We start from the raw sequence: 11,686 nt of genomic DNA, 5'->3' as shown, positions 1-11,686 counted from the left end.
CCTCCACAGCACATAAGGCTGGCATCTGTCATCAGAACCTTCCCAATAATGGGGAGAAATGGCTTCCCTGTTTCCAACCTCAGAGGAGACATTCACCTGTCCAAAGAACTTAATGTGCTGGGCCGCAGAAAACATGAGTCCAGGAACAGAGTTCTACTGTCCTATGCTAACAGTACATTCTGTTGTACAGGTCTGGAATGAAACTGAGCCAATGGAACTGCCACAAACAAGTCCACCATCTTCCTTAATATTCTCATGAAGTGGGATACCTCAGATCTGAGGGAAGGCACCTGATTTTTCAGGGTTACACACCTCCCTGCCAGGGGAAAAAAGTATTGACTTAACTGAGCACTAGAACAAGCCCATATATTTCAGTCTCTGGGTTGGAACCAAGACTACTTCTGGAGATTGAGAACCCTGCCGAACCTCTCCAGAGTCTAACTGCAATAGCCACTTTCATGGACTTGGGGCTGCAGGAGAACCATTGCCCAGAGAACTCTGTGTTTTATTGTGTTTTCACGTTATTCGGAAATAACTAACATTGAAACATATGGCTTCTTATGTATAATGTATTCTGGGAAGAAATATCTCTTGACTGTGGTAGATTATGCTACTTGTTACCCGAAGGCAATTTCCCTGACAAATGTCCATGCGGAGACTGTGGCGGAGGTCCTGCTCTGGATCTTTGCCAGGGTGGGTTTCCCTTGGGAGATTATCTTAGACCAAGGGATTCAGTTTACTGCAAACCTGACCCAGCAGTTGTGGAAGCTCTGTGGAATTAAGCCTCTACAGAGCTCTCCCTACCACCCCCAGACTAATTGACTATGTGAGCGGTTCAATGGAATGCTGATGCAATTGCTTCGGATGTTCGCAACTTCTCATCGGGATTGAGAGAAATTTCTGCCGCGCCTTCTCTTCGCTTACCGGGAAGTGCCACAGGAATCTACTGGGTTCTCCCAGTTTGAGTTATTGTATAGGAGATGGGTGAGGGGGCCACTAGTGTGATGGGTGCGGTGTCAGACCCCAGGCCTTCTCTCCAACTTGTAAACGGAGGACTAGCCAATCTAAAACCGCGCTGCCACTTGTGTAACAATGCCACGCTCAGCTGCACCCTGCACAAAGATTTTCCAGTTTGCTGGACCACAATCTATGTGCCGCAGCCTGAGAGCGATTGTTACTGGGTCAGGTTAATTACGCAATTAATCCTTCACAGTGCCAACACCATCTTTTTGTACAGAGAAGGAGGAAAGTCACCAATCTTAGCAGTAACACTATGATGTTTGAATAAGTGTCTGTATACACACTATCACCGCAGGCAGATGTATGCAGAAGTTTAAAACACACAGTAGCGCTCTTCAGAGACAGGGATTCTTAGTTTGCATTAAAGAGCTTTAGAAACAGTTCAACACTTTTCAGAAAATAGGATTTATTACTAAAAAGGTCAAAATGGTGCAATAAAAATATTTACAGAAAAAGATGTAGCCAATATATATACAGTTGTGTACAAAATATTAGCAGTGTGTTGAAAAAAAGTGAATATAGATCAAAATCCTTCTAATAGCTTTTATTTCCATACACACAAATGCATTGGGAACACTACACATTCTATTCCAAATCAAAACATGAAGAAAAATATCAAATTTGTGTTGTTCCTCTAAAAAAATTGAAGAAAAGTGAATATTAGACTGTTCAAAAAAATAGCAGTGTTTGTATTCTTCTTTACAAACTCAAACATTCACTATATAAACTGAAAAATGTTTGAAGATGTTGCTTTCCTTTGAATCACTTAATTAATATTTAGTTGTATAAGCACTGTTTCTAAAAACTGCTGTACATCTGTGTTGCATGGAGTCAACCAACTTCTGGCACCTGTGAACAGGTATTCCAGCCCAGGATGATTGGACGACATTCCACAGTTCTTCTCTATTTCTTGGTTTTGCCTCAGAAACTGCATGTTTGATGTCACCCCACAAGTTTTCTATTGGATTAAGATCCGGGGATTGGGCTGGCCACTCCATAACTTCAATCCTGTTGGTCTGGAACCAAGATGTTGCACGTTTACTGGTGTGTTTGGGGTCGTTGTCTTGTTGGAACACCCATTTCAAGGGCATTTCCTCTTCAGCATAAGGCAGCATGACCTCTTCAAGTATTCTGATGTATTCAAACTGATCCATGATCCCTGGTATGCGATAAATAGGCCCAACACCGTAGTATGAGAAACATTCCCATATCATGATGCTTGCGCAACCATGCTTCACTGTCTTCACAGTGTACTGTGGCTTGAATTCAGTGTTTGGGGGTCGTCTGACAAAATGTCTCCGGCCACTAGACCCAAAAAGAACAATCTTACTTTCATCAGTCCACAAAATGTTGCGCCATTTCTCTTTAGGCCAGTCAATGTGCTGTTTGGCAAATTGTAACCTCTTCAGCGCGTCTTTTTTTCAACAGTGGGACTTTGCTGGGGCTTCTTGCAGATAGCTTGGCTTCACATAGGCGTCTTCTAATTGTAACAGTACTCACAGGTAACTTTAGACCTTCTTTGATCTTCCTGGAGCTGATTGTTGGCTGAGTCCTTGCCATTTTGGCTATTCTTCTATCCATTCTAATGGTAGTTTTTCGCTTTCTTCCATGCCTTTCAGGTTTTGGTTGCCATATTAAAGCATTTGCGATCATTTTAGCTGAGTAGCCTATCATTTTATGCACTTCTTTATATGTTTTCCCCTCTCCAATCAACTTTTTAATCAAGGTACGCTGTTCTTCTGAACAATGTCTGGAATGACCCATTTTCCTCAGAATTTCAGAGAGAAATGCACTATAACCAGCATGCCTTCCTTCCTTAAATAAAGGCAGTGATTGCCACCTGTTTTTCAAAGAATGAATGACCTCACTAATAGAACTCCACACTGCTATTATTTTGAACATGCCCCTTTCAATTAGTGATTCAATTACACAGAATCAGCAGCATGCATGTCATGACTGTTGGGTCTGTTGGATTTCTATTACTCTACTACACCTGCTAGTAAATTATTTGCCATGTAGAAATATAATTTCTACCAAAAACAGTGATTGATCAGGTTAGTGATGTCTGACTGCTATTATTTTGAACACAACTGTATATATAAATGCAGAGAGCAATAACACAACAGAGAGATAACAGAAAGAAGTTTAGAGAGGTAGAATACTTGCCCGAGTCCTTGGTTTAAGCAGATTAAAGTGTCCTGAACAAAAGGGTACCGTTTCTCCCAAAGTTGGTTCCTGATGTTAAAAAGGGGGAATCTCTTCATCTTACCTCTCTCAGGCCTGACAGCCTCTTTTCTAGTCCCCCAGCAGGGGGTGTCTACTGAAGCCAAGGGCCAATCGCCTCATTTGGGGAGGGAGTTTAGGCGGAGACCCCGGTTGTGACCCAAATCCCTCGCAAGTCCACACCATGGTCAATAACCTTCCATAGGTACATGTAGCATGCTATCCACTGGTAGAATAATGTGCAGAATCATATTCTGAACGTCCAGACACCAGATATGACATATCTGCCTGTGACGGTTAAAGATCGCTTCCTGCTCTCGGGTAGACGTACTCTAGGGATGTAAGGTATCAGATGACTCGCGTTAAACTGACCTATCTGAATATATGCTTTGTTCTATTGTACCTATTTCCTGCCGGGAGTTATGAAATTGTATGACAAAGTGGTTTTCAAGTGGGATGTATGTTTTACTGCTTTTCAAGTCCAGTGACTGACAGGTTTATAGCTTTACGATCCAGCCAGAGCAAGAGTCTGTCAGACACCCTGGAACCAGCTAATTGGGTTTACAACCATGAAGTGTATCCAGCTGTGCCCGACACACTCCTGAACTCAGCACACACACAGACCACATGCCATACAACAAAAAGGGAGGGCGGCTGATTTGGAGTGAGAATGACACAAGATGATGGATCTTAGCAACATGGTTATCTGCGTCTATATCTGTGCGCACGATTGCTACAACTAGATCTGCTTAGAGCCCATTGTGAAGGAGGGGTGGGGGACGAGAGGATCTCTGTGGTAGGGTACTTACTAGCGCTCAGTGACTAGCTGAAGGAACTCACAGACACTGTGCAGGAGGACCTTCAGACTGGGCAGGGGCACCAGAAGCGGGGGTAGGATCGTACTGCCTGGAACAGCACCTTGACTGTAGGGCAGAAAGTTCTTGCCCTGAAGCCTACCAAGTCAGACAACTTACAGGCCGCTTGGCAGGGACCCTACAAGGTAGTACAGCAAATATCCAACACTACCTACCTGGTAGGTAAGTGCTCACATGAAAGAGTCTGGCAGACCTTCTAAGTGAACATGCTCAAAGTGTACCAGGAGAGGCCCGAGGAGATAGCAGCCGTATATGCTCCAGTCGGAGAAGATTCAGTACCTCGGCATCGGGTGGACTGTGGGCAACAGCACCCTAAACCAGCTAAGGTAGAGGCCATTGCCAACTGGCCCAACCCCTGGACGAAAACCCAGGTCTTGGTGTTCCTAGGTTCAGCAGGGTATTGTAGGAGGTTTGTCCCTGACTATAGCATGATAGCTAAACCCCGATTGACTTGACCAGAAAACAATCTTCCCGATAAGGTCCTGTGGTCCCCAGACTGCGAGAATGCTTTCCAGCGCCTGAAAAATGCTTTAATTTTTGCCCTAGTCTTGTTTGACCCAAACAATTGGTTTTGTGTCCATACAGATATAGCCTCAACTTCCGGGTTGCGAGCAGTGCTAAGCCAAGTGGGAGCCCATGGCAGTGAGCACCCTGTTACCTACATCAGTCGCAAGCTGCTACCTCAGGAGGTGGGGTATGTAGCTGTGGAATTTTTGCCACTGGTGTGGACCCTGAAAAAAACTTCAGCTGTATCTATATGGATGATTCTTCACTGTGCTCACTGACCACAACCCCTTGATCTGATTGAATCGAGTCTCTGGGGACAACGGATGCTTACTGCGGTGCGGTCATGCCCTGCAGTCCAACAACTTTACTATGCAGTACAGGCCAGGATGACAAAATGGCAACACAGATGAACTTTGCAAGCAAACCGACCTTTGATTGTAGTGTAGCTCCCAGCAGGGGCGGACTGACAACTCATGGGGCCCCCGGGCAATAGGGGATCATGGGGCCCCTGTGTACTTGCCCAAACTGAAAAAAGCCTATGAAAAAGGTATCAGGGGCATCTCATGGGGCCCCCTACTGACCCCCGGCCCACGTGCAGTGCCCGAGTTTCCAAATGGTCAGTCCGCCCCTGGCTCCCAGACAGTGCCTGGACAAGGTCACCCAGCACCAGGGCAAAGATGGCAGACCGTGCCTCACCTTCTCCCAGTATTGCATGCTGAAAGTGGCAGGGGGTAGAATTCCTGCTGCAGCCCTAAATCATATTATTGTGGCCGTGGCATCTGTACACCCCCAGCTGCTGCCTCTGCAGCTTAAAGAGGAGTAATAGGGGGAGATAAAAAATGAGGCTCAACAGCATGTTTTTACCAACTCCCATCACAAGTGTAAACAAGCTCTAAGGCTAGGCTCACCATGTGTCAGTTGATTGCAGGACAGTGTGTAAATTGCACCTATTTCTGCACCCACAACCTCCCACAGGCAAAAAGTGCTGTTAATGGCACCCCACACATCTGAAAACGCAGTGCATTTTAAGGTGTGGGAAATCAAATGGTGCAAAAGCACCATGTGATTTCCCAGTGGCTGCATTTTTTTTTTTTTCAAAAGGTGTAGGGACTTTTTTCCAGCATATCTCGCAGGTATAAACAGCCCATTCAAATGAATGGGCTGCTGTGCCTGCACAAACAGGAGCCACAACAAATGCATAGGTGTGAATCTGGCATAATAGCTATAAGAAACATAATTATAGCTTAAGTCACTTTAAAGCAGTAGCAAACTTCCTCCAATAATATATATAAAAAAAAAGTTCTCCCTGCAAGGTAAAATCATAATGTGTTAGTAAGCAATGCATAATAGCACATTATGAGTGACTTACAATGAAACAAAGCCCTCCAGCAGTGCGCTGTCACCGCTGCAGAGGCTTCCATCTTCACCCAGTCTTCCTTCCAGGTTCGCTGGCTCTGGCCATTTGAAGGGACGGCATACTCATGCCATCCATACTCATACTCATGCCATCCATGTGTGTCGGAATCAGGGGCGGACTTACAACTCATGGCACCCCCGGGCAATAGGGGATCATGGGGCCCCTGTGTCCTTGCCCAAACTCAAAAAAGCCTATAAAAAAGGTACCAGGGGCATCTTATGGGGCCCCCTACTGACCCTGGGCCCTCGGGCAGTGCCCGAGTTTCCAAATGGTCAGTCCGCCCCTGGGCACCCGGGCAGTGCCGAGGGCCCAGGGTCAGTAGGGGGCCCCCATGAGATGCCCCTGGTACCTTTCATAGGCTTTTTTGGGTGCGGTTTGAGTGTGGGCAAGGACACAGGGGCCCCATGATTTCCTATTACCCGGGGGCCCCATGAGTTATCAGTCCACCCCTGCTTGTCACGGCCGGGGCACAGAGCTCGGAAGAGACAGCATGAGTATGCCTTCCCTTCAGAGATGCATGAGTTAGTGACATCACCGGCTGCTGCTCACTTTAGTATCTCCTAAATCAGGGGTGTCCAAACTTTTTTCAAAGAGGGCCAGATTGGATGAAGTGAACATGGTGGTGGGCCGAACATTTTTCCGAACATTCTTTGAACCATTACAATTAAATGCAAATTATTTTATGCCAAGTTAATTGCAAACAACATACTTTTCATTTCATAACATTAAGATCAACTGACAGCTGAGTTTTCACAACGTATTGAAAATAAATTAAAAAAAAACTTACCTGCACTAATGTGAAGGGTGAAAAAGGTAGCTGGAGCTGAAGTCTCTGCTCGGCAGCCGGGAGGGGAAGAGAAACACACTTCACGCTGGAAGCCCAGCCCTGATGTCACCACCCTGTCGCTCCCAGCACGGCGCAGTCACACATGCGCACTGCTCTCAAGCAGAAGACTGTCTGCCATAGAAGGGAGGGCCGTGGGAGGGCCACATTACACAGAGCAGGGAGGGCTGTTGGAGGGCCGTATTAAACCGACCCCCGGGCCGTAAATGGCCCGCGGGCCGGACTTTGGACATGCCTGTCCTAAATGGTGCACGTTTAGGAGAGATTAATTTTACCTAAAGGTAAGCTTTGTTATAAGCAGAAAGTTCACTACCATTTTAACAACTATTTAAAAAGTCTACTGAGTCCTCTCCAATTTAGCAATCATATCCACAATCATAACCTCATTGTACCTGTAATTTCAGTGTTCTTAGGCCTAGTCCAATTATCTTCTATTGGCCGCTGTTCCTGCCCGCTGCCTCACCCACCAACTGTAAGGATTCGGTATTCTACTCTGCCGGAGCTAGTACTGGCATCTTCTGTCTCTTTGTGTCCCTGCCCAGCTGGCCCTCCAGCATCCTTATATCTGCAGGGTCTAGTCCCGCATTTCCTGCATCCACTTTCGGCTTCAGTCCCCACCTTCTGGTCCGCCCACCACTTAACAGACCTATAGAACAAAGCCTAGGGGAATTCTACAGGTTATAGGTGGGCCGGGAGATGGGGACAGAAGCAGACAGTGCATGCAAGAAATGGAGAACTAGACCTGGCAGATCTAAGGATATTAAAGGCTTATGGGTGGTGGGTGGGCCACCACACGGGGACAGAAGCCAACAGCTTTGGTCATGTCCCTGAGATGCTTGAGGAGCTGAAGCTCCCAGCACACCTCCATCAACACTGCACCCAGGGCAGGTGCCCGTTTTCCCTCCCCCTTGTCCCGGCCCTGCTACTGGACATCCCCAAGCTGACCGGTATTGGATCTAGCAGGGTCTGCCAGACTATGGAACAAGAGGGGAGTATTGTCATGGACTTAGGGCTGCAGGAGAACCATTGCCTGGAGAGTTGTGTTTAATTGTGTTTTCAAGATATACAGAAAAACTATCATTGTAACATATGGCTTCCTATGTATAATGTATTCTTATGTGGGCGCCGGACTGTCTGGGGTGGGCACTGTATACAATAACGTGATTAGGTCTTGTCCGATGGTTTTCTGTATAAATTCAGTGTGTTTCCCTAATAAAGTAGTTCTTGTCTACTGCAAAAACTGGCGTTGTCTAGTTCTTTTGGGTAGCTACAGCTATGGTCACTTGCCTTGTGTTCCAGAGCTTGGGAAGCAGCTTCGTGGCGGAGATACCCAGTCAGGGTGTCAGGTGTTTATTGCATCCGCATTGTGCTACAGTAAGTAAACTGGTTGACCTCTAAGCAATAGACCATCTACAGTGCCTTGAAAAAGCATTCATACCCCTTGAAATTTTTCACATTTTGTCATTTTACAACTAAAAATGTAAATGTATTTTATTGGGATTTTATGTGATTGACCAACAGAAAGTGGCACATAATTGTGAAGTAGAAGGAAAATGATAAATGGTTTTCTATTTTTTTTTTTACAAATAAATATTTGAAAAGTGTGACATGCATTTGTATTGAGCCCCCTTGATACCCCTAACTAAAATCTAGCAGAACTGATTGCCTTCAGAAGTCACCTAATCAGTAGAGTCCACCTGTGTGTAATTTAATCTCAGTATAAATACAGCTGTTCTGTGAAGCCCTCAGAGGTTTGTTAGAGAACATTAGTGAACAAACAGCATCATGAAGGCCAAGGAACACACCAGACAGGTCAGGGATAAAGTTGTGGATAAGTTTAACGCAGCGTTAGGTTATAAAAAAATATCCCAAGCTTTGAACATCTCACATGTTCAATCCATCATTCAAAAATGGAGAATGGCACAACTGCAAACCTACCAAGATATGGCCATCCACCTAAACTAAAAGGCCAGGCAAGGAGAGCATTAATCAGAGAAGTAGCCAAGAGGCCCATGGTAACTCTGGAGGAGCTGCAGAGATCCACAGCTCAGGTGGGAGAATCTGTCCACAGGACAACTATTAGTCATGGACTCCACAAATCTGGTCTTTATGGAAGAGTGGCAAGAAGAAAGCTATTGTTGAAAGAAAGCCATAGGAAGTCCCGTTTGCAGTTTGAGGGAAGCCGTGTGGGGGACACATGTGGAAGAAGATCCTCTCATAAGGTGAGACCAATATTGAACTTTTTGGCCTAAAAGCAAAACATTATGTGTGGTGTAAAACTAACACTGCACATCACCCTGAACACACAGTCCCCACTGTGAAGCATGGCGGTGGTAGCATCATGTGGGGATGCTTTTCTTCAGCAGGGACAAGGAAGCTAGTCAGAGTTGATGGGAAGATGGATGGAGCCAAATACAGGGCAATCTTAGAAGAAAACCTGTTAGAGTCTGCAAAAGATTTGAGACTGGAGCACAGGTTCACCTTCCAGCAGAACAATGACCCTAAACATACAGCCAGAGCTACAATGGAATGGTTTAGATCAAAGCATATACATGGCCCAGTCAAAGTCCAGATCTAAATCCAATTGCGAATCTGTGACTTGAAAATTGCAAAACAGCTCAAACTCTGTCAGATTGGATGGAGAACGTCTGTGAACAGCAAAGTAGAATGGGCAAAAATGTCACTCTCTAGCTGTGCAAAGCTGGTAGAGACATCCCCAAAAAGCTGTAATTGCAGTGAAAGGTGGTTTACAAAGTATTGACTCGGGGGCTGAATACAAATTCACGCCACACTTTACAGATATTTATTTGTAAAAAATGTTGAAAACCATTTATCATTTCCCTTCCACTTCACAATTATGTGCCACTTTGTGTTGGTCTATCATATAAAATCTCAAAAAATACATTTATGTTTTTGGTTGTAACATGACAAAATGTGGAAAATCACAAGGTGTATGAATACTTTTTCAAGGCAAGGTAAGTAACCCAGAACGAGTCTTAACAGATCCAAAATCTCCATGAACACCTGAGGGGCCATGGACAGTCATTGAAAAGCAAGGCCACAAACTGAAACTAATCCTCTGAAGATGAGAAGGAAAAATTGGGACATGCAGATAAGCATCCTTTATGTCCACCGATGCCAGGATATCCCCTGGCTGAAGTAACTCCACCACTGCCCAGAAAATGGAGAACTTGTGGGAGAACGATGCCTTGTGGGAGGGCAAAATGTGTTGACGCAACTTCCGGTTCCGACCCTGTACGTATGACATCACTTCCGGAGTGGTGTTCTGTGGCCATCTTTAGTGTGGGCAAAGAGGTCTGATTTCACAATTTGGCCAGTTCTTCATTGCCAAAGCTAAGCAATTGTGTCTGCCTAGCTGGAATTGTCAGAGGAGCTATTGGAACAAATTTGAGGAGTCCTGATTTATATACAAAAAGGCCTTTTATTCAGTTTGAAAAATGTGAGTGCATTTGGAGCATCACTTGAGTATTAAATAGTTTAACAGTATTACGCTATTTTGGTATTTTTTCTTTTGCATTTTTCTCATCCATCCATGAGAATGTATTCGGGGTAAATTAAGGAGGAACCATGAGTGAAGGCTTGAGAGTAACTAGGTGGTCATAAAGTACCCCTATCCATCCATCCAGGAGTGCGAGTTTGGAGAAAGATAAGGGTGGATTACCATCTGTGATGTGGGAGATCAAAATACCCTATGGAAATTGGGGCTTAATTACTCTATGTGAGTGTAAGGAAGGTGTTTTTTTTAATTTTTATAAAATATTCTTTATCGGTATAGCAATATATCATTGGCATCTTTTTCTTTTATGTTTTTCGCTATATGAGGAAATATCTGGGAAGGAGAGTCAGTGTGAAATCGCATAAAGAGTTATATCATCTCTGAGGACACCCCACTCCACCAGCAGGCTTGCCTTTTTTGCATCTCAAAGCCATACCAGTTTGGGAATTCACAGCATTTGGTGAGTGTGGATCTAAAAAATGCTTTTCACAGAAGATGTGAGCAAGCTGGAAAATTTATAAAGTTTGAGTAAATAATAATTTTTTCACATTTTTTGGGACATTGGACTTTAATTTGGGACTTTTTCTTTGGACTTTCACATATAATTTTTCAGTTTTGATTATTTGTATTATTTACGCTGTATTATTTTGTGTGTTGTGCCAGGCTGGTAATGCAGTGAAGTTTCCATCCTAGCAGCCATTGCATGGGCTCAGTCATACAGGCACAGGGATGAGCGTATATCTGCACCAGGGAATCACAGAAGTGTACCTACAGTAGTCTGTACAAATCAATTAGTGGCTGGGACTATACTCCACTACCTGCACTTCTGAATGTTTACATACTTACAGGAACAGATGTATGCCCCTGACCGCACACAGTTTATGTCCAGAGCAGGGGCAGACTGACAACTCATGGGGCCCCTGGGCAATAAAAGATAATGGGGCCCCCGTGTCTCTGCCTACACTAAAGCCAAAGCCACACCCAGTGGTGTATTTAGGTTTCATGCTGCCCTAGGCAACACAAAAATTGGCTCCCCCTATTGACCAACACCCCAGCCCACCCGAGAGAGCCTTCCACTACCACCACCCCCATACACTGGCAACCCCCACCCTGCCAAGAGATAAGACACTCGCCTTCACAGTTCCGGATATCCCCAGGAACAAGAGTCAGGCTCTGCATGCACCACCAAGCAGCCCACAACCTCTCAGATCCCACCTGGTCCCCCTGCTGCATGTGGCCCTTTTTCCTTTCCTTCTTTCGGGGGACAGTGCTGCCCCCCCCTA

Source organism: Staurois parvus, unplaced genomic scaffold (assembly GCF_062004578.1).
Source record: "Staurois parvus isolate SC_StPar_1 unplaced genomic scaffold, SC_StPar_1.0 ptg000249l, whole genome shotgun sequence".
Classification (NCBI taxonomy): Eukaryota; Metazoa; Chordata; class Amphibia; order Anura; family Ranidae; genus Staurois; species Staurois parvus.
The sequence above is the reverse complement of the archived record's forward strand: the minus strand, read 5'-3'. Positions refer to the sequence as shown.